This window comes from Balaenoptera borealis (assembly GCF_965194805.1).
Source record: "Balaenoptera borealis genome assembly, chromosome: 2".
Taxonomy (NCBI): domain Eukaryota; kingdom Metazoa; phylum Chordata; class Mammalia; order Artiodactyla; family Balaenopteridae; genus Balaenoptera; species Balaenoptera borealis.
In genome coordinates, this window is record NC_138867.1 from 107,686,124 (window position 1) to 107,708,317 (window position 22,194).

At 37.3% G+C, this 22,194-nt stretch overlaps 2 long non-coding RNA genes across 3 annotated transcripts in view; one reads left to right on the forward strand and one right to left on the reverse strand.

Moving 5' to 3' along the window:
- The window catches only part of LOC309623678, a 423,847-nt gene extending 409,848 nt beyond the window's left edge, over positions 1–13,999 (forward strand). Inside the window, exon 2 of the long non-coding RNA XR_014241457.1 lies at positions 140–13,999. This is a non-coding gene — a long non-coding RNA (uncharacterized lncRNA). The remainder of the gene's footprint in view (positions 1–139) is intronic.
- The window catches only part of LOC309623671, a 386,864-nt gene that overhangs the window by 351,331 nt on the left and 13,339 nt on the right, over positions 1–22,194 (reverse strand). The window lies entirely within an intron of this gene.

Here is a 22,194-nt window from a genome sequence, read left to right on the forward strand (position 1 = left end):
TTTTTTAAATTTCCATTTCTCTAGGAGGTGGGTCAAAAGGATCTTGCTGTGATTTATGTCAAAGAGTGTTCTGCCTATGATTTCCTCTAAGAATTTTATAATATCCAGCCTAACATTTAGCGCTTTAATCCATTTTGAGTTTATTTTTGTGTACGGTGTTATGGAGTGTTCTAATTTCATTTTTTTACATATAGCTGTCCAGTTTTCCCAGCACCACTTAATGAAGAGGCTGTCTTTTCTCCATTGTATATTTTTGCTTCCTTTATCAAAGATAAGGTGACCATATGTGCGTGGGTTTATCTCTGGGCTTTCTATCCTGTTCCATTGATCTATATTTCTGTTTTTGTGCCAGTACCATACTGTCTTGATTACTGTAGTTTTGTAGTATAGTCTGAAGTCAGGGAGCCTGATTCATCCAGCTCCGTTTTTCTTTCTCAAGATTGCTTTGGCTATTCGGGGTCTTTTGTGTTTCCATACAAATTGTGAAATTTTTTCTTCTAGTTCTGTGAAAGATGCCATTGGTAGTTTGATAGGGATTGCACTGAATCTGTAGATTGCTTTGAATAGTATAGTTATTTCACAATGTTGATTCTTCCAATCCAAGAACATGGTATATCTCTCCATCTGTTTGTCTTGTCTTTAATTTCCTAAATCAGTGTCTTATAGTTATCTGCATACAGGTCTTTTGTCTCCTTAGGTAGGTTTATTCATAGGTATTTTCTTCTTTTTGTTGCGATGGTAAATGGGAGAGTTTCCTTAATTTCTCTTTCAGATTTTTCATCATTAGTATATAGGAATACAAGAGATTTCTGTGCATTAATTTTGTATCCTGCTACTTTACCAAATTCATTGATTAGCTCTAGTAGTGTTCTGGTAGCATCTTTAGGAATCTCTATGTATATGTATCATGTCATCTGTAAACAGTGACAGTATAATGTCATCTGCAAACAGTGACAACTTTACATCTTCTTTTCCGATTTGGATTCCTTTTATTTCTTATTCTTCTCTGATTGCCATGGCTAAAACTTCCAAAACTATGTTGAATAACAGTGGTGCGAGTGGGCAACCTTGTCTTGTTCCTGATCTTAGTGGAAATGGTTTCAGTTTTTCACCACTGAGAATGATGTTGGCTGTGTGTCTGACATATATGGCCTTTATTATGTTGAGGTAAATTCCCTCTATGCCTACCTTCTGGAGGGTTTTTATCATAAATGGGTGTTGAATTTTGTCAAAAGCTCTTTCTGCATCTATTGAGATGATTATATGGTTTTTCTCCTTCAGTTTGTTAATATGGTTTATCAAATTGATTGATTTGCATATATTGAAGAATCCTTGCATTCCTGGGATAAACGCCACTTGATCATGGTGTATGATCCTTTTAATGTGCTGTTGGATTCTGTTTGCTAGTATTTTGTTGAGGATTTTCGCATCTATGTTCCTCATTGATACTGGCCTGTAGTATTCTTTCTTTGTGACATCTTCGTCTGGTTTTGGTATCAGGGTGACGGTGGCCTCGTAGAATGAGTTTGGGAGTGTTCCTCCCTCTGCTATATTTTGGAAGAGTTTGAGAAGGATAGGTGTTAGCTCTTCTCTAAATGTTTGATAGAATTCACCTGTGAAGCCATCTGGTCCTGGGCTTTTGTTTGTTGGACGATTTTTAATCACAGTTTCAATTTCAGTGCTTGTGATTGGTCTTTTTTTATTTTCTATTTCTTCCTGGTTCAGTCTTGGAAGCTTGTACTTTTCTAAGAATTTGTCCATTTCTTCCAGGTTGTCCATTTTATTGGCACATAGTTGCTTGTAGTAATCTCTCATGATTCTTTGTATTTCTATAGTGTCAGTTGTTACTTCTCCTTTTTCATTTCTAAGTCTGTTGATCTGAGTCTTCTTTTTTTTTTTTTGATGAGTCTGGCTAATGGTTTATGATTTTGCTTATCTTCTCAAAGACCCAGCTTTTAATTTTATTGATCTTTGCTATTGTTTCCTTCATTTCTTTTTCATTTATTTCTGATCTGATCTTTATGATTTCTTTCCTTCTGCTAACTTTGATTTTTTTTTTGGTCATTCTTCTTTCTCTAATTGCTTTAGGTGTAAGGTTAGGTTGTTTGAGATTTTTCTTGTTTCTTGAGGTAGGATTTTATTGCTATAAACTTCCCTCTTAGAGCTGTTTTGCTTCATCCCATAGGTTTTGGGTCATCATATTTTCATTGTCATTTGTTTCTACATATTTTTTTATTTCCTCTTTGATTTCTTCAGTGATCTCTTGGTTACTTAGTAGCATATTGTTTAGCCTCCATGTGTTTGTATTTTTTAGAATTTTTTTTCCTGTAATTGATATCTAGTGTCATATCATTGTGGTTGGAAAAGATACTTGAGATGATTTCAATTTTCTTAAATTTACCAAGGCTTGATTTGTGACCCAAGATATGATCTATCCTGGAGAATGTTCCATGAGCACTTCAGAAGAAAGTGTATTCCATTGTTTTTTATGGAATGTCCTATAAATATCAATTAATTCTTTCTGGTCTAATGTGTCATTTAAAGCTTGTTTTTCCCTATTTATTTTCATTGTGAATGATCTGTCTATTGGTGAAAGTGGGGTGTTAAAATCCTCCACTATTATTGTGCTACTGTCGATTTCCCCTTTTATGGCCGTTAACATTTGCATTATGTAGTGAGGTGCTCCTATGTTGCATGCATAAATATTTACAATTGTTGTATCTTCTTGGATTGATCCCTTGATCATTATGTAGTGTCCTTCTTTGTCTCTCATAATAGTTTTTATTTTAAAGTCTATTTTGTCTGATATGAGAATTGCTACTCCAGCTTTCTTTTGATTTCCATTTGCATGGAATATCTTTTCCATCTCCTCACTTTCACTCTATATGTGTCCCTAGGTCTGAAGTGGGTCTCTTGTAGACAGCATATATATGGGTCTTGTTTTTGTATCCATTCAGCCAGTCTGTGTCTTTTGTTTAGAGCCTTTAATCCATTTACATTTAACGTAATTATCAATATGTATGTTCCTATTACCATTTTCTTAATTGTTTTGGGTTTGTTTTTGTAGGTCTTTTCCTTCTTGTGTCTCCTGCCTAGAGAAGTTCCTTTAGCATTTGTTGTAAAGCTTGTTTGGTGGTGTTGAATTCTTTAACTTTTGCTTCTCTGGAAAGGTTTTAATTTCTCCATCAAAAATGAATGAGATCCTTGCTGGGTAGAGTAATCTTGGTTGTAGTTTTTTCCCTTTCATCTCTTTAAATATGTCCTGCCACTCCCTTCTGGCTTGCAGAGTTTCTGCTGAAAGGTCAGTTGTTAACCTTATGGGGATTCCCTTGTTTGTTATTTGTTGCTTTTCCCTTGTTGCTTTTAATATATTTTCTTTGTATTTAATTTTTGACAGTTTGATTAATATGTGTCTTGGCGTGTTTCTCCTTGGATTTATCCTGCATGGGACTCTCTGCATTTCCTGGACTTGATTGACTATTTCCTTTCCCATTTTAGGGAAATTTTCAACTATAATCTCTTCAAATATTTTCTCAGACCGTTTCTTTTTCTTTTCTTCTGGGACCCCTATAATTCGAATGTTGGTGCATTTAATGTTGTCCCAGAGGTCTCTGAGACTCTCAATTCTTTTCCTTCTTTTTTCTTTATTCTTCTCTGAGGTAGTTATTTCCACTATTTTATCTTCCAGGTCCCTTATCTGTTCTTCTGCCTCAGTTATTCTGCTATTGATTCCTTCTAGAGAATTTTTAATTCCATTTATTGTGTTGTTCATCATTGTTTGTTTGCTCTTTAGTTCTTCTAGGTCCTTGTTAAACATTTCTTGTGTTTTCTCCATTCTATTTCTAAGATTTTGGATCATCTTTACTATCATTACTCTGAATTCTTCTCAGGTAGACTGCCTGTTTCCTCTTCATTTGTTTGGTCTGGTGGGTTTTTACCTTGCTCCTTCATATGCTGCATATTTCTCTGTCTTCTCATTTTGTTCAACTTACTGTGTTTGGGGTCTCCTTTTCACAGGCTGCAGGTGCATAGTTCCCATTGTTTTTGGTGCCTGCCCCTAGTGCGTGAGGTTGGTTCAGTGGCTTGTGTAGGCTTCCTGGTGGAGGGGACTGGTGCCTGTGTTCTGGTGGGTGGGGCTGGATCTTATCCTTCTGGTGGGCAGGGCCACGTATGGTGGTGTGTTTTTGGTGTCTGTGAACTTAGTATAACTTTAGGCAGCCTCTCTGCTAATTGTGTTCCTGTCTTGCTAGTTGTTTGGCATGGGGTGTCCAGCACTGGAGCTTGCTGGCCTTTGGGTGGAGCTGGGTCTTAGTGTTGACACAGAGATCTCTGGGAGAGCCCTTGCCGATTGATATTACATGGAGCTGGTAGGTCTCTGGTGGTCCAATTCCTGGACTCGGCTCTCCCACCTCAGAGGCTCAGGGTGTGCACCAAGACCCTGTCAGTCACATGGCTCAGAAGAAAAGGAAGAAAAAAAAGGAAAAATAAAAAACAAACAGATGGAATCCCAAACCAAATGGTAAAAGCAAAACTTTCTACCTGTCAGACTGGCTTCTGTTCAAGATTTCCAAGCTGTTGTAATTCTGAAAGTCATTCTCATCTCTGCTCTTCTCCAGTCCTTCTGAAAATTATGAACCAGGAACTAATCTAGATCCATGGATTTCAGTAGTAAAAAGCAGTCCAAAATGTCTGGCTTCATGGAGTTTATACAGGAACTGACTTAGCCAGCACTTTTCATCTTAGACTCCCCAGCCTCGAGAACTGGTCTTCCTAAAGCCAGGTCACCTGCAGCAGCAACTTCTTCTCGCCACAGCTGTTTTAAGTTAGATTTTCAATGCCTCTTCCATGAAACTCTTGGCTTAGCTGGGCAGTGTGGCTGGGGGTCTGACTCTGATCACCACCGTCCACCCAGGGCTAACTGAAATGTTATAACCATGTGTAACTACTAGAAATTTCCCCCAAAGTGCCACTCTGCTCAGTTTGTGAAGGCTTTGCCCCAGCTATTTCCTCTTTGTAAGATGCCTTAACCCTTTACCCCTCTCCCAACCCTGTCCCCTTCGTGTCTCCTGGTCCTTCTTCAGAAAGTCTTTTGCAACCACTTCCATGACCACTACCATTTCCCCACCCACTCACTAGCCTTTCCATGAATTATGCATCCATAAGCCTTGTGCATACCACAGTCATAACATCTATTGTATAAATATCTCTTTATCTTTCTTTACTAACAGACCTAGAGTTTCCTTGAAGAGAAACAGAGATGGTATATTACTTTTTCTTTGTATCCACAGTCTAGCACAGTGCCTGATACTTAATGGTCATGAAATATTGGATGGATGGACATTGAATAAAACTTAATGGAATTCTGTCCTAGTGTTCTGTTGCCTAATATGGTTATGAACTCCTAGGCATTGGATAAAGTTTGCTTATAAAATTAAAAATTTAAAGCCAACCTGTGTGGCAGATTTACCAGGGAACAGATTGTACTTTCAGATTGCCAGTAATATCTGTAGGACCACTAGCACAGATGCTGGGTCCCTGGTAGAAGGAGATTATCAAATCCTAGGATTGATTTAAAGTATTACTGATTCTTCTATACTGTATTGTAACAAGCTGGTATTGATTTATCTCCAACTATGTTATTTTATGACTTTTCACTTCACCATTTCAACTCATACTATGGTAAATACATATATTTAGATGGCATAAAATCTAGGACTCAGGGTTCAGATCCGAGCATTATCATTAAACTGGCCAATCCTGAAAAACTAAACTGAACATTAAAAACTAAACTGAACATTAGATCCAAAGTCCTTTCTATTCTACTCTCTAAACTGGCTGGCCTCCCGGCCCTATTTAGCACTTTGGGCCAGCACCCGGCATCCTTGTGTTGGCTGTAGTCTATGCCTTCTGACCCCGCCCATCATGCATACCACTTCCTGAACTCTTCCTGACCTCCACTGGCCCTATCAATGACCAACAGTTTAATGATTATTTATTTGGTTCCAATACTCAAGGTGACTCTTAAGTTCTCATTCTGTGATTAATCAATATGTCTCCTGATGTACAGCTGTTGCCAGCTGCTTTAAGTAATATCCTGCCTAATCCCTGTCCAGCTTGTAGGATTCTCTCCCCTGTAACCTGATATTCCCATCAAGTTGGTTTAGTTCCAAAAGATACCAAGATCTCTTAAGAATTTAACCTTCAGTGGTCTGGTTCAAGTCAACTGTTGCTTACTTTCATTTAGATCTTGATTATCTAACCCCTGGTCCTTCACAAATATTCTTGTTGGTTCTATTCTGTAACCATCTCAGTGCCTTACATTAAAGGCAGGTTAATTATGCAAGAATATAGTTTTGGTAATGTCACTTTCATAGTGAGAAATACTTTAATGGCTTCTCATTGTTTGTGAAATAAAGGTCATATATTTTAGCCTGACATTCAGAGTTCTCCATGAACTGGCCTCAACATATCTTTGTAGATTTATTTCTTAAAACCTCCTTTTACCTACTTATATTCCCTCTCTCCATCACTTGCCTGACAAAATATCTGATAGAAACCCTCTATCTCTATTCTTCATATCTGCTGACAAAATAACAAAACCTGCCTGATTGGTTTTACTTTGTTTGTATGACTACAGACCTCAGATGAGCATGAAACTTTTCCCAGCAGAACAGCTGTGATTTTTTTTCCAGTAAGTTGCTTTCTCACTCTCCTAGACAACTATTCTGTACCCTCCTGTCTCTTCTCAAATTTCCCTCTCCTGCTCCACACTTACACCCAGCTGATGACCTCACCTGTAACTCACTGAGAACATGCGGATCATCAAATGGAGACTCTCACCTTTCCACTACTGATGGAATTTAATTCTTGCTTCATGTGGTCACCTGTGTTCTTCTGATTGCCTTCTGTTACCAGTGGAGAAAGTGTCCCTCCTCTCATTCAAGGTTCTATCCTGCTACTAGTGCTCCAGACCCCATGGTTCTCACCTTCTTAGGTACGTCACTTATTTATCCTACCTCACACTTGCATCATATACTCTTTACTAGCTCATTCCTATCTGCATGGGAACATGTTGGTAGCTCACATCCCTGCAAAAACTTCTTTGATTCCTCATCACTCAGTACCATTTTCCCACTCTTATTCTAAAGTAAACAGCTCCAGACTGTCTTGACTTCCTCACCACCCTCCAATTTGCTGTTTAATCCACCTCAATCTTGTTTCTCCAACCCCATTTAGATGATGGTATTCCACTGAAAGTACTCTAACCAAGGTCCCCAACTATCTTCATGATGTCAGACCCAATGTAAACTTTCCTGTGTTCATCTTACTTCAATTCATAGCATCACACAACACAGATGATCACTGCTTTTTTCCTGACACATTTCCACTCTTGGCTATGTCAAACCACAGAGTCCTAGTTTTTCTTCTTCCTTATTGGTTACTTCTCTAATGTGTTGAATTCTACTTTATAGAACCTCTGAAGACTTTCTAGACCTAGTCCAGAGCCCCCTCTTTCTCTCAATTTTCAGTTTTTCCCTGGATTGTCTCATTCATTCTCATGGCCTTAAATATCACCTATCATCTAATAATTCCTAAATTTGTATCTCCAGTCCAACTCTCTCCCTTTAACTCCAGATTCATCTGTTTGCAGGTTAACTTTGCATTTTCTCTTCCAACCTAACCATGCTTCAAAGATGGTCTTACACTATCTTCTCCCATCTTAGGCTGTGGCACCACCATTTACCCCATTACTCAAGATAAATAAATCGGTAAAAAGAAAAGTTACAAATTGGGATAAGTGCAGTGAAGAAACTACACAGAATTTTATGATATAAAATAAAAGTTGGAGTACGGTAGAGAACATTTTGATGAGGTAGATCAGCAAAAGCCTCTTTAAGAAGGAGATGACATTTCAACTGAAACATGAATTATGAGTAGTAGTCAAGCATATAGAGAGGAAGAGGACAAGCACACTCCAAAAGGAAATAGCAAGTATAAAGCTATTTCAGGGAAACAGTTTGATGTTTGTTCACAATAGTAACAAATCTAATATCCCTGAAGTGAAGTAAGTAAATGAAGGGGAAAGTGCAGGGGATGAGTGTGTAAAGAAGGGCAGGGACTAGATCAAATGTAGTATTTCAATAGTCCAGGTGAGAGGAAGTGGTGGTATGGACCACAGAAGTAGAATTGGAGAAAATGGATTTAATTTAAAAGTGTTACTGTAGTATAATACACATAACAGAGTATTTATCATTTTAACCATTTGTAGGTATACAGTTCAGTGGTATTTAACATATTCACAATGTTGTATAACCATCACCACTATTGATATCCAAAATTTTTTCATCATCTCCAACAAAAATTCTGTACCCATTGAACAATAACTCCCCCTTCCTTCCAGACCCTGGTAATCTCTATTCTACTTTCTGTCTTTATGAATTTGTCCATTATAGGTACTTCATATAAGTGGAATCATATTTAGCCCTCTGTTTCTGGCTTATTTCACTAAACACAATGTTTTTGAAGTCCACCCATGCTGCAGCATATATTAAAATTTCATTTCTTTTTATAACTGAACACTATTCCATTGTATTGTGTGTCATATGTATATGCATATACCTTTTCTTAATCTAAAATTGACTTAATCTTTATTTTGGAAAAAGAATTAGTGAGACATGGTGATAAACTGGATGTGGGGGTGAAGGAAGGAGATGAAGGTAACAAAGATGAGTCCTGGGATTCCAACTCTTGAAAAGAAGTGGCAGGAGATTAATTTAATAAAATGGAGAAAACTTGAGAAGGATATTCATTTATCCCAATCAAACTGAATTAGAATTCATAATCTCCTGGATGGAGGAGGATTCTTGATGGATGAGACCCCCATTGGGTCTTAAATGATAAATACGAGTGTTAACCATGTTGAGAGATATGCATGAGATGGGGTGGATGCAAAAGAAAATTCAAAAAGAATGGACCAAATGATAAAAGTCATGAAGATCTTTGTTTTGTTTCTGTTTCTGGAACATCCTCCCCTAAATGTCTAAATGTTTCCTGACCTTCAAGTCCAAGGTGAAATGCCCAGCTCTTCAGAACCCCTTAAGCACTTATTTGTGCTCTTTTAATGGTGTATATCATCTTTTAGCTTATTTAACAATTTTTGTCCATCTCTTCCCTATTATACCATAAGCTCCTTAAGGGCATGCATTACATCTTTAGCATATTTGTGTCTTCCAACAGTATCCAGTATTGTTGCCTTGCATAAAGAAAACTGTCAATAAATGTTGGTTTTCAGCAGAGAATCAACATCAGGAATGATGATGATTTATAGGCAAGAGGCTATAAAGAATGTTGGTTACAATAATTATTATTTGAAGATTTTTAATTTGCATTCTTTTTTTCAGAATTAAGTTGTACAATTATCTGATGCCATTACATTTTTTGGAGCAATGGAGGAAGCCCCTAAGCTAAAGAATAAATATCATAGAACCTCACTATCTCAAAAGAAAAGCTAGACAATCCTGAGATAATTAAGGGGCTGTTTTTTGTTGTTGTCATTGTTCTGTTTTGTTACTATGTAAATCTAATCATTAGAAAGATTAATTCCTGGATAGAACTAGCAGTAGAGAAAAGTACAGATGTAGTCATTTCCAACTTGTACAAAAATTGGTTTAGTATCTAAGATGCTGATATTAGTTGAGATGCAGCTTAGACTTCCAAATACCTTAATCTACGTGAATTCAAAATGTACTTCCATAATAAATAGAAGTACTTGCAAGTGTGTGTGTAGATTTCAGATACATAGGTAATATGGAGAGAATTTAAATTTTGTCTTCACTAACTCTAATAGTTCACTTGGCAACTAGCAATGTGATCCTCTGACATCATCTTATTATTGTCCAGTTTTATGTGGTACTGTTTTACATGATGTTCTAAAGAGAACCTAGAGTACTGTGGATTTTTTAAAAAGACTTAGAAATCTGTATTATAGTTGTACAAATGTGCAAATAAAGATTTAAAAAGTCAAGAGTCTGGTTAAATATAAATCCACAGCTCAGGGTAAGGAAGAGAAAGAGTCTAGAGTAGGTTTACGTGAAAATAGAACAGAAAATAATGCGCTCCATTGTTTTGAGTGACAAAGAATTGGCAGGAATCCCAATACCACAAGAGACAAGATTAATATTAAGTATATCTGTCAACATCCTGTTTGAAAATCTCAGCCAGGATCTGAGGTATCTGAAAACATTCAAAGTGGGTTTTGCCTAGGAATGAGTCATATTCTCTGTAACAGAAAGCCCTAAAATATCAGTATAGGATGTTAAAAGTAAAACAGACTTCAGTGATCATACTGTCCAACTCCCATGTTTTACAGATGAGAAAACTGGGGCCCAGAAAACCCTCTCTCCACTCTGCAATACTGGGAGGCACCAGGAAGTAATGGACAAAATATGGACATTGGAACCATGCAGAATTAGGTTCGGATCCCAGTTTGGTCATTCAGACAAGTCCCTTACTATCTCTGAGCCTCAATTTCCTCAGCTGTAATATGGGAATAGCTACTTTGCAGGGTGGTTGTAAGATTATGAATAATGTACATAAAGAATCTGGCACAGAGAGAATCAACAAATGCCAGATCTTATTACCCAAAATCCTGGGTTCAGGGCAGAACAAGGATGCCCATCTCAATCCAAGTGTGTCTTCAACATACCTTTAGAGATTCCCCAGTCAGTAAATCTCTTCTCAAAAAAAGAGTGAACAGAGGGCGTGGTGACCCTTCTATAAATACTCAGGCCTTTAGTAATCTGGAAATATCAAGTGAGTCAGTCAGTACTGTATAAAATGCTGAATGGAACTTCTAAAATTTTCCAGGACTTCAATATAGCAAAGGATAGTTCAACACAAGGGGTAGAAATCTAATAACTTTGGGATAACACCTCTAAATACAACTGAAGGAATCTTTCTGAACTTAAGCTTTTATACTTAAATATGTGTGGGAATGGGGTGTCAATGTTGCAGATATGTATGCGAAAGTAGGTTTTGGCAATTATACAATGGTCTATTTTTTAAAATTTAACTATAGTTGATTTACAATATTGTGTTAGTGTCAGGTGTACAGCTTCAGATCCTTTTCCACTATAGATTGTTACAAGATATTGAATATAGTTCCCTGTGCTATACAGTAAACCCTTGTTGTTTATCTATTTTATATATAGTGGTATGCATCTCTTAATTCCATAATCCTAATTTATCCCTCCCCCTTCCCTTTTCCCTTTGGTAATCATAAGTTTGTTTTCTATGTCTGTGAGTCTGTTTCTGTTTTGTAAGTAAGTTGATTTGTATTATGTTTTTAGTTTCCACATATAAGTGATATCACATGATATTTGTCTTTCTTTGCCTGACTTACTTCACTCAGTATGATAATATCTACGTCGTCCATGTTGCTGCAAATGGCATTATTTCATTTTTTATGGCTAAATTATATTCCATTATATATATATATACCACATCTTCTTTATTCACTCATATGATAATGTACATTTAGGTTGCTTCCCTGTCTTGGCTATTGTGACTAGTGCTGCTGTGAACATTGGGGTGAATGTATCTTTTTGAACTAGAGTTTTCATCTTTTCCAGTTATATGCTCAGGAGTAGGATTTCAGCATCACATGGTAACTCTATTTTTATTTTTTTAAGGACTCTCCATACTGTTCTCCATAGTGGCTGCACCAGTTTACATTCCCACCAACAATGTAGGAGGCTTCCCTTTTCTCCACACCCTCTCCAGCATTTATTATTTGTAGACTTTTTGATGGTGGCCATTCTGACCAGTATAAGGTGATACCTCATTGTAGTTTTGATTTAATGGTCTATTTTTTTTAATTCAACAAAATTGCATTAGATTTACTTAACATTTAAGTTGGAAAAAATCCAAACCTTCAAAGATCGAATGAATTATACAGAGAGGTAAAGAAAGATTCCTGAAGGCTTTATGATTTGTAAAAGAGTGAGACAGCAGAAACGTTTATTTGTCCTAATTAGCTATCTTTACTGTATATGTACATGACATGGAAACATAGGCCCTACAACTCACAGGACAGACTTAAAAACTACAGGCAATCTGATCGCTCAGATCCTTTAGTCCTGTCTAATCTTAACTCACTTATATGGACACAGTCATTAGCCATGACATGTTCAATGAGGATGGACAATTTAAGTTTCTACAGCCAGGCATCTGCTCTGCTAAATATCTTCTTAGTATTGTCCCTTTGAAACTAATATGAATGTCCTACACTGAAGCAGAATTAAGTCTATAAGGAAATACCCTGTAACTAGCTCCTCTTAGTTACTACTTATGTTGTCTCCAGGTGCCTAGAGTTGACAATATGGTAATATAGAACTGGAGAGCTGTGAAACGTAGAGGATATACAGGATTTGGGAACTAGAAAGGATCTTAACAAGGCCACAAATTAGCCTACAGGCTAAATCTAGCCAACCAAAGTGTTTTAATTGTTCTTTAAAGTATTGGCCCGTGCTATATGTTAGATATTTTGCACTGGTTGCAACCATTTAACAATCAGATTTCTTATTACAAGCAGGATTTCCAGCTTCTCTTGAAAAGTTGGACACTCAGGCAATCCTGAGTCTGAATTCTTTCCTGGCAACTTTTGGTTAGAGCTGAACAGTGCCAGCCCCCTTTCCAGTAGCCCCATCTCCCGTCTCTCCCTATAGGTTAGCCAGGCCAACTCTACCCACGGTCCTTAACTTCACAGCTCCTGATTTAGTCTAAACGGTATTTGACAGAAGAGAAAAACCAAAGCCCAGAGAGATCCAAGAGACTGAAGCTAGCTCCAGAACCCAGATGTCCTAGTCAACTATGGCTCTCCCATTTGAGAAAGTCTTTAATGAGTATTAGTTTGTTAACTACTTCTTAAAAGATGAATAAACACAAAAATACAATCTAGAGCAAGATTTATAAGAAATGAAACATTTAGGTAAAAAGCCGTGCCACCTCAGACAAAATATTACTGATTATCAGTAGCTACTTAGCTTGATCTTAGGTTACAAATGTATTCTTAGCATAAGGCCTAATTATTATCAGGCAATTGGCTCTGTATGATTTTTTTTTAAATAAAAATCTCTAAATTGGCTTTATTTGGATTTCAAATGTTAATATACTAAAAAGTCACCTGGAGAATTAGTGGAATTTAAATTCCTAGGTCCTTTCTAAAGACGTTCTGATTTAGTATATCTGTGTTGAGATGCAGGAATTTGCATTTCTGATGATATCACAGGTGATTTATTACATTTACTCATTAGACTTTCACTTCTTCTATCCTGATCTTAAGCTCTAGATCTTAAGCATGGTACTCTGTTCCGCTTCATTCACAGAACAGAAGTTTCCTGTGGTCCCTGATTCTTTTCGTTCTTTTTCTGTGTTCTCTGCCTTGTGGTTTATGGGGGAAAATAAAAAAACAAAGAGACATCATGACTGGTGCAGTATGAAGGCTCTAAATGTAACTACCTAAATGTAATTGCTCAATCTGAATGCTTTTACCACAGTGACTAGGTTACTAATATACAATATCACCTACCCACTCTACTGCTCTTCTTTCCAAAGAATGGTTTCTCTGAATTGAAAAAAAAGATTCAATTCAAATTGAAAAAAGTTTTCCTTTATGAACAAAGTCTACCAGAAGATTTTATAACTTTAGTTTGAAACTTCAAGTCAACTTCTTTTTTGTTTCTTCCCTAAAACTTGTGTTCTTTCAAGGTTTTATACTTTATCTTCTACACCTTTTAAGCAGATGTCTGATATAATCAAACAAACACTTTTACACAGTAGTTCCCTCACATATGACCATTATTTGTTTCCACCTAATTGAACTGGGTCTCATGTGCTATATTATATCAGAAGCCATTTAAGCTTACCTTATTTAAACAAATTTTAAAGAGAAAAATTCTATATTAAGTCCAAAAAAAGTAAAAAACAAAAAACAAAAAAACACACAAACAAAAAATTCATTTCTTAGAGGGAAGAGATTGCAGAAAAGGAATATGTCTGTCCACAATCAATCCATATGGAAACTGCAGAAATAACACCACATTACAGAAGATAAAGAAGAGGAAGAAGAAAAACTTCATCAAAGCATTGAGCTGAATTCCCAGTAGAATAGTTCTGAATGTGAAAGTTAAGGCTCTCAGGTTATGAGTGCTTACAATAGAGCAATTCTTAATGTAAAAGCAGGCATATATCATTAGGCCACTCTTATAGCAAGAGGTAAGGTCTTGAGGATTTTTAATATTATCTACGGAAACAAAACTTCTGTATATACGGAACAATACAGTTTTAGAAAAAAGGCATATATAGCGTTTTCTTTTTTCAGTTTTTCTCCTAGGACTTAGCCTTTGGAGAATTTTCTCATTCCCTTTTTACCTTGCAAAACTTTACCTTAGAATGGGTGTTCTACTTTATGAAAGTACTTTTTTAAAAAAATCATTTGAGAATGTGAAAATATTTAATGTATTTTACTTCAAAAGTAAATTTTATTACAATAGAGCACAAGCTAATGTGCTGCAGAAGTAATTAATTGATAGGATTCTATCTAGTAATTAAGACCCTCCCTATTCACAAAAGAGAAACAGACCCACAGACTTTGAAAACAAACGTATGGTTACCAAAGGGGAAACGTGGGAGGGGGGATAAATCAGGAGCTTGGGATGAACATACACACACTACTATATATAAGATAGATAACCAACAAGGACCTACCATATAGCATAGGGAACTCTACTCAATATTCTGTGATAACCTATATGAGAAAAGAATCTAAAAAAGAATGAATATATGTATATGTATAACTGAATCACTTTGCTGTACACCTGAAACTAACACAACATTGTAAATCACCTATGCTCCAATAAAATAAAATAAAATAAAAAAAGACCCTCCCTGATATCAAAGGAGAAGCTTAACGTACTGGGTAGTAGAACAGTAATGAGTTACAAGAGTTAACTTCCAACTTTATCATTAACACAGGAATTTCGGAACTGGATAGCTTAAAAACATGTTAGAGAATATTTTAATGGCCTGAAAGAGTTCCTAATATAGTCCAAGTATCAGTTAGTAGAGGAGAGCTGACTTAAGTTACTTGATTCTGAGTTCCCTATGTAACAGTTTGTTTATACATGCAGTAATTTAAGGGGGAAAAAAACCCTGAAATCACGCCCTACTTTAGGCAGCAATAAGTAGCCTGTTTTGCAGGAATGAGGAGGTAGAGGAACAAGGGGCAAGTAGGATAGAGAGACGGGAGATGGGCTTGAACACAGTCCAGCAAGCAAGAAGCTTGTTTGACCCTATGAAATACCCAGGATATGGAAGGACCGGTCTTCTAGGGGAGGCTATTCCCACCTCTGCACAACGCTCTCCATCCTGCTGACAGGGTCGGGCAGGGAAGGTAGAAAGATGGAGGTCACTCTGACTGAAATGGTTCCAGGGTAAATCTGTAGCAGTTCAGTACTTAGGACAGAATTATGGTTTTCTAATAATCCTTGTGGCTCTAGGGCACATGGGTCATATCTAACGAGGAGAGATTTTCACTGTGAGCAGGGGTCCCTGACCTCAGTTTTGCTTTCTTTGTGGCGCCTGTTCTGGATTCCAGGGCAGTGATAAAAGAGAGTGGGTTCCTTAGAGTCAACTAGCTTCTTAGGAAGAAAATACAAAGTTTATGAATGAGGAATGAGTCACAGACATGTTTTGAAATTTGCTTCCAAAAGTTATAGAATGCTGATCATTTTAAGCTCCAGAGTAAAAGTTAGGAATTATGTCTTTATTTCTCTGTTCTGCATTTTGGGGGCATAGAGGGACTTCTTTCCAATAAAACAAAAGAAATGTTTAATACATAGGTGAAGAGAGAGCCACAAAGAACCACTCTAAACAGACCTTTGCCTGAGGGGAGGAAGGTATGCAAGGAGAGTGGTGGAAAGGTTAAGGCACCTTCAGAAGCAGAAAAACAGGCCCTGCGCTGAGGCTGCTGACCGGGCCCCGTCAGGACACACATGTTTGCAGGAGAGGAAATTTTCGGAGAGAGAGTTTCTGGGATGACAGGGATGCTGGCTTAGTCATAAAGCTGCAGTGCCAACAAGACGAGGGCCTGTTCCTGAACTTAAAGGACATAAACACAGCCTCTCAGCTGGCAGACATAAACGTAAAAGTTGTTCACACAAAACACACGTGCACGCGCACGCACACGCACACTCACACAGAATGAGAAAAAGGATCAATGAGAAAAAGGAGCCTTCAACTGCTGTCCCTTCAACCCCAATCACTCGGCAGAGCATCTGCTCTCTGCTCATTTGTGAGCTTGCAGGAACTCAGGTTAAAGACTCAGGCCTGATCTTGATCTTGCAGGGCCAGACTCCCTAATTTGTAGTATCTTTTTAAATATAGAAAATTCTCAAAACAACCTGCATGTTTATCTTTGAATATTTACCCAAACACCCTGGATGTATGGATGTCCCATAGAACGGCAACAGGCATAAAAGGGGCAGGGGCTCTGAACTCCGTGTGGGATGGCAGAGCTCCTTGATGGTTACCCTCAAGTTCATGTTTCCACTGACATTTAAGTAATGGCTTTGGATCGCCAGCGAAAACTCCCCAGCAGTTCCAAAAAGCACCTGCATCCACAGATGTTTAGGATAACATGCAGGTATATCCATTATGTGTCAGAGACATTTTAACATTTGCCTTGAAGATCTAGGTCTCAGGAGAAAGAGTGGAGAGTGGAGAGAAACAGAAAAACAGGGATCCAAATCCCCCAGCTCTGCTAATCTAGTATTTGGCTGTGCCTTGGTTTCTTCATTGCTCTAAAACTGGAATAGTGTTGTAAGATTTTGTTGAAAAAAATCATCTGAAAACTCCTGCATCACGAGTGCTCCTTTCCTTCTTTTTCTTGAAGGTGTCTCTTCCTTTTAGAAATGCGACATCCTAAACTCAGATGTATAAGCACAACGGAATTATGTGTATTCTATTAGTTGTAAGAGTCACTGAGGCCAGTTCAGATTCAAGGAGAGAGGAATTAGATTCCATCTCTTGATGGGGTGTGGCCGGTTCACATTTCAGAGAGCATGTGGGACAGGACCTACTGCTGTGGCCATCTCGGGAAAATACTGTCAGCCACAAGTGGTTTGCTTGCATGACCCAATTTTGAAGGTCAAACACTGATTATAGCCTGTTGCGAATTTTTTGTAACAAATTCCAGTTTCTCCTGAGTCAGACAAATGCTTACAGTAGACTAGATCAAAGGATTTTTGGACTCAGGAAAACAAAAGAAAAAAAACACATTAAATATTATAAAACATTCTCACAAATGCACCTATGACTCAGATAAATTGACAAGGTTCCTGAGCCATGACCTCATGGACAGAATTGCCTGGCTTCCTACAGGATTAACTAACAAGTAAGAGGGGTGGCCCAAACTCTTATATTCAATTAGGTTTTCTTTAAGATCATTTTTTTAATTAAAGCAGTGCTATATAAAGTTGATATTACTTTGTGGCTCAAGTCTTACTAAATAATAGTCTCTTCTGGAAAAGGACTGATTTGAGGAAAAAGACTTTAAATTCTGGGTTCAGAATAAATCTTGTTTTCCCCAGAGAAAACACAATTTGGTTTTAAAAAAGTTTAAGTATTTAGAAATTACTTTTTAAGCAGAAATGTAAAATAGTCTAAACAATGAGACATGGCTTAAATTATAATCAGTCGTATTCCCCACAATAAAATTGAGCATCTACTTGCAGTTAACAAAAAAACTGTGTTCCTTTCTTCCATGAAGCTTAGGTAAGGAAACTCATTCCATGTTATTTCATTGAAATATTCCTCAAGAAATTAAACTGCTTTGTTAAATCATAATATTGCTAGGTAATGACATGAAAAAGAATTCTGATTCAAATGGCAAAAATCAATCAATCCAAAAATCATGACGGCATGAATAATCATCAGTGTTCTGCACTTATTTTGGATAAACCTAGGCCAAAGAAGGAATGCTTAGGAGGTTATTATCAAGACTATCTCCCATTTGTATTTTTACTACTGATTAGTAAGAGTTTTTGCTAATGACAAAAATATGTATGTGAGGTAATGGGCATCTCGTAAATTATATTCCCTATGAATTTGACTGATTAGAAAAGTGAACAAATATAAATAGCTTGAAAATTAATAAAGAAAATTGAAGAGTTATTATTTAGATATGAAAAGCAGACACAATTAAAATTAAACCAAAAATAGTTAAATAATTACTGAAGGACTGAGAGAAGAGAAGAAGGTTGTTTTTCTGCTGCTGGGAAAGCTTGGGGGAAGAACATGACCTCCAAGTATCTTCCTCTATGCTCCAAATCGGTCAGGCCTTCTTTTCCTTTATCTGTCCCCATTCCATGCATTGCTACTGGCTCACCTCAAACCCCACCACCCTGCAGCTATTGCAACATCCCAACCCTATTTTAACTTAGTCCCTTACTGACCTACCTACCATAGCCCAGATCATGCTCTTCCTTCCTATTTTGGCCCTTGATTTTGTTCTATTTTTTATCATTTCCTTATTGTCATATTTGTAAGCTTTGTCAAACCAACTAACTAGTCTACATTCAGGACCAGTTGGTCAACCACAGAGAGTCAAAGGAGAAATGAGTATCCTTGTTTTCTCAACATGAAAACATGTCAAGTGAAATGAGGTGCAAATGAGAGTATCAGGGTGGGCAGGATAAAATCTGTGAAATTCCCTCAAGGTATTCTTTTTATAAAGGTCCTTGGAGCACATTCCTGCTCTAAGGCCAAAGTCTCAAGTAAGCAGCACTAACCAGGCACCATCTCTAGCCTTAGTCCAGCAAAACCAAAAAACCTTCCGTTTTCCCCAACCTCTCTCCTCACACACATCTTGCCCAGGGATTTGGAGCCTCAGTGTTGCGCCACATATAGATAATGGTCTTAAATGGTTTAGATAAGGTGGTCAGGGAGCTGGCAGATAATTTACTCCTCAGAGAGGTGAATACTAGTATAGGGAAGGAAAAGCTTTTGCTCTATACTCTTATGTTTAGCTCCTGGAGCCTGCAAATTAAACCTTCAAAGGACAAATTAACAGGAAAAAAAGCATACACATGTATTTGATGTTAATATTTTTACATGACACAGGAGCTTTATAGGAAAGAAGTGAAAACCTCAAAGAACTGGCTAGGCCTGAGAGCTTATATACCATTTGAACAAAAGGGTTGGGCTTTTTAGAGTTGATAAATTGATGGAAGGTAAACATATGGGGGAAATTAATGGAACATAAGGGTCATTTATTAAGGTTTGTTGGTACAGATTCATCTCAGCATCAACTCCCTGTCTCCAGTGATAAGAATGGTACAGGGAGGGCACCTTTCTCATGGGAAATTTATGCTTTGCTTTTAGGCAGAAAGGGGAAGGGTAGAGAGCCCTTCTTGCATCTGCTGTTTCTCAGTTTCCTTCAGCTCAAAATAATCAATAAGCCAAAGCAGCATATTTGGGGGTGACATTTTCTGATCCCTTTCACCAGCTACCAGTTAAAGCCTGAAAAGTTCTGTCCGATCATTCATTCACTATCTTTTAAGAGTGTTTTTTTAAAGCATGATGCTGGGATCGTCTGTATCAAAATTACTCTGGATGAGAGACACAAATTCAGAATCCTGAGCCTACCCCAGATCAGATGAATTGGAATATCTGGGGTGGCCCCGGAATTCACAGGTTTAACAAGCTTCCAAGCAATTTTCAGATTTTTGGGGTTTTTGTGCACAGGGCTGGTTTCATGCACAGTGAGAAATGGCTCCAGCTGTGTGGCCGCCTCCTTTCCATGGGGTTTGAGTGCCAGAGTTCACCACAATCCTTGCTAGCCCCCTTCACTCACTCACATTTACCTGACTGGCCCATGTAGGAACTTGTATTTTCAGCCACTGATTGAGAGCCTTCCGGGTTTTGTGATGAGGGAGGACCAGCAGCCTCTGAAAAATCAGACTTGCTAACAAATATTTCTGGAAAACTCTTCTGCTTAATTTTCTTCAGTTCAGAAAAAAATTCAAGTTAGAAATGCAGCAACTCTAATATGGCAGGTGGCTACTTTCAGTCTCTCAGAACTTGGGGGAAGCTTATGGCCTGTCTCTCTAAGTGCACCAAAGAGCTGTAAGCAAGCAGTCCAAGAACTGATTCCCAAAGCTTTGTCCTTGTTTGATGGCTGAACAAAGGAATCAATACAATATATCTTTATGTCACCTCTTCTGCAGCTGCTAGAAGTCATTAGGGAATTTAAGAGGCAAAACTAGGACAGTTTCCCAAGACTATGTTAATTCTGACCCTTGGGAAACAGAAGTCAGGGGAAAAATGCTTGAAAATTAACAATAGTCTACTTTAAGTCAATGACCCACAATCAAACTGCTACATACATCCACATAATCAGATCATAGTTTGACAAACATTCTTACACATAAGCTGGTTATCTCTACCAAAAATATAGCACCTAACAAATATTTTATTAATAATATTAACCAAAATTTTAAGCAAGATTAAAAATTACCCATCTTATTGCCCCAACAAAACGTTTTTTCATATCAGCTCTCTTTCTACATAAATATATTTATACACATACATATTTTTATGATCAAAATATTATATTTTGTGTTCTGCTATTTTAATAAGACCTTTCAAATTTTATTACTAGGGGATCCCAAAATGATGAATAAATTGTATATATAAGAGAATAATTGTTGAGGAATATAAATCTTTAACAATAATAACTAAATAATCTAAAGAGAACATAACAGCAGAAGCTATAAAACAGTTTTTTGCATTCTTGGATCTCGGTCCTGACAGTCACAGCATGCTTGTTAAAAAAAAAAACTTCCTGTCCTCATTCAAACAGTTTATTAAATGTTCTTCAATTAACTTTCACAAATGTTCCTCACTATATCATCACTCCCGGTTTTCACATACCTCCTATCTGTATGCATTCATGAAACATATATCATAATTGGCAGTGAAAGTCAAGTGATGTATCCATTGTTGGACTGGTCTTCAGCAGAGCATTCAACACCCTGCACAGATTGCTGCCTGCCATAGCTATAGACAATTCTCTGAGTTTATGTGACATCACAGAGGGAATAATCTACTGGGTAATCAGCAGCGGTATTTTTATAAATGATGACACCAGTTATTCTGGGCAGGTCAAGCCAATGAAGTAGCCTAGTGCTTCAGTGATTGATTCCAGTGTGTGGGTCAAAAATCTTACTTACCTGAGGTTGTTCTAGAGCATGTGAACTTATTACCTCTATTTAACTTTATCGCCCCTATCAGTCGAGTCTTATGTGATTGCAAATGTCAGGAACACAAATTAAACTTGCTTAAACAAAAAAGAGGATGTATAGACTTCTGTAATAAACATCTGAGGCATGACTAGTTCTAGATGCTTGAATAATGTCAGTGGGAGCCAGGACTCTGTCTCTTGTCTTCCAGCCCTGCTTTCCTCCACAGTGAGTTCATTCTTAGGCATGTTCTTTCCCTTGCTAGATTGAGAAGGACACCAGCGGTTCCACACTTACACTGTACACTCTTTGCAACCCCAGTGGGATAAGAACTCTTACAGCAATCTCACCTAAGTTCTGCAGTTCACTGTCTTGGAATTATTTGAATGAATCATTGTGATTGGGTGATGTCAAGTTGTGGATAGGCATGCTTGGTTCATACGGGCACCAGTGGAGCCTTGAGTAAGGTCAGCTGCACCCAAGTCATATAGCCTGAGAGCAAAAACGGGAGATTACCCAAACAAAATTGGAATAGTATTGCTAAGAATAGGACTACCTGACAGAAACAGACAAAAAAATAGCTGTCCACTACAAACAGAAATGCTAAAAATTTGATCTCAAGTTTGGTCTTATGTGACCAAATTATAAACCAATAATTTCTAAAAGAAATAAAATCCAAAGAAACAGAAACTTCTATTGAAAACTGTTTTGTATGAGGATGTAACATACAGCATAGGAATATGGTCAATAATATTGTAATAACTTTGTATAGGGACACATAGTTACTAGACTTATCCTGGAGATCATTTCATAATACATGCAAGTGTCAAATCACTACGTAGTACATCTGAAACTAACACAATATTGTACATCAACTATATTTTCAATTAAGAAA